Genomic DNA, 1779 nt, shown 5'->3' with positions numbered 1-1779 from the left:
CAGATGGATGGAGTTCATAGAGACTTTTCCCTACACGGTTAAATACAAGAAAGGTAAGGATAATGTAGTCGCAGATGCATTATCCAGGAGGTACACTCTCGTTTCTACCTTGTCTTCTAAGCTTGAAGGTTTTGATAAAATAGTAGAACTTTATGAGACTGACATCGATTTTGCTGAGAGCTATGGCAAATGCCATAAGTTTGCTTTTGAAAACTACTATAGGCAGGATGGATATCTATTTTATAAGGATCGATTGTGCATACCAAGAGGATCCATAAGGGAACTGTTGATTAGAGAAGCTCACGAAGGTTGACTAGCTGGACATTTCGGAGTGTAAAAGACTCTACTTGGACTGCAAGAACACTTCTATTGGCCTCAAATGAAGAAAGACGTTGAGAAAATCTGTTCTAGGTGCCATATCTGCAAAATGGCCAAGGGTAAAGTACAGCCCAACGGCTTGTACACTCCTCTCCCTATCCCTTCTCAACCTTGGACTCATATTTCTATGGATTTTGTTCTTGGCTTACCTCGAACCAGAAATGGTAGAGATTCGATTTTCGTTGTGGTTGACAGGTTTAGCAAAATGGCTCACTTCATTGCCAGTCACAAGACGGATGATGCTGTTATTGTAGCTAACTTGTTTTTCAGGGAAGTAGTACGTCTGCATGGAATACCTCAAGTAATCGTTTCAGACCGAGATACTAAGTTTCTAGGACACTTCTGGAGAACGCTATGGGCTAAACTCGGAACCAAGCTATCATTCTCAACCACATGTCATCCGCAAACAGATGGGCAAACCGAAGTGGTGAACAGGACGCTATCTACACTCCTCAGGACCTTAGTGAAAAGCAATCTCAAGTCATGGGAAGAATGTTTACCACACGTAGAGTTCGCATATAATCACGCTAAGCATTCTGCTACTCTATTCTCTCCTTTTGAAATTGTTTATGGTTTTAATCCACAATCACCTCTAGACTTGATTCCTTTACCTTTAAGTGTGAAGTGTAGCTTTGATGGCAAAGAAAAGGCTGAACAGGTCAGGAGGATACATGCTAAAGCTAAGGAGAACATAGAGAAAAGAACCAAGCAGTACGAGAAACATGCGAACAAGGGCAGAAAGGAGATCGTTTTCGAAGAAGGAGACTTGGTGTGGATTCATCTACGCAAGGATAGGTTCCCAGAAGAGAGGAAAAGCAAGCTTCTACCACGAGCTGATGGTCCATTTGAAGTCATCAAGAAGATCAACGACAACGCCTACCAGATTGATCTTCAAGGTAAGTATAATATATCTTCAACATTCAATGTTTTTGACTTGCTTCCTTATTATGCAGATCCCGATTTGAGGACAAATCCTTTTGAAGAGGGGGAGGAATCATAATACGAACTCCCTAGGATGAAACTCTGATGGAGGCTGATGACAGGTAAGAGGCGACGTGAATTGATGGTGATGATGCACAAGTGGATTGTGAGTGACGGCAGGTGATGTTCAAGAGAGAAAAGCAATGATTCGATGGTGAGAAGTGTTAGATGGTTATATGGATTCGAAAATAAAGTGAAGAGTTTCTTAATCACAAAGTGTTTAGAAACTCCGAATCATGAACGCATTCACGAGTTCGGATTGAGAGAAGAAAGATTCAACAATACTTGTTACATAAAACTTCTTCGCTACCAAACAAGGAGGCGTCGCTTTTGGGTTTTATAATCAACCCTAGGGTTCGACACTCCAAACAACAGGAAGTTCAAAATAAAACAACAAGGCGTGTAAAGGAAATAAGAAAA

This window comes from Camelina sativa, chromosome 16 (genome assembly GCF_000633955.1).
Source record: "Camelina sativa cultivar DH55 chromosome 16, Cs, whole genome shotgun sequence".
Taxonomy (NCBI): domain Eukaryota; kingdom Viridiplantae; phylum Streptophyta; class Magnoliopsida; order Brassicales; family Brassicaceae; genus Camelina; species Camelina sativa.
Note: the sequence above shows the minus strand (reverse complement) of the source record.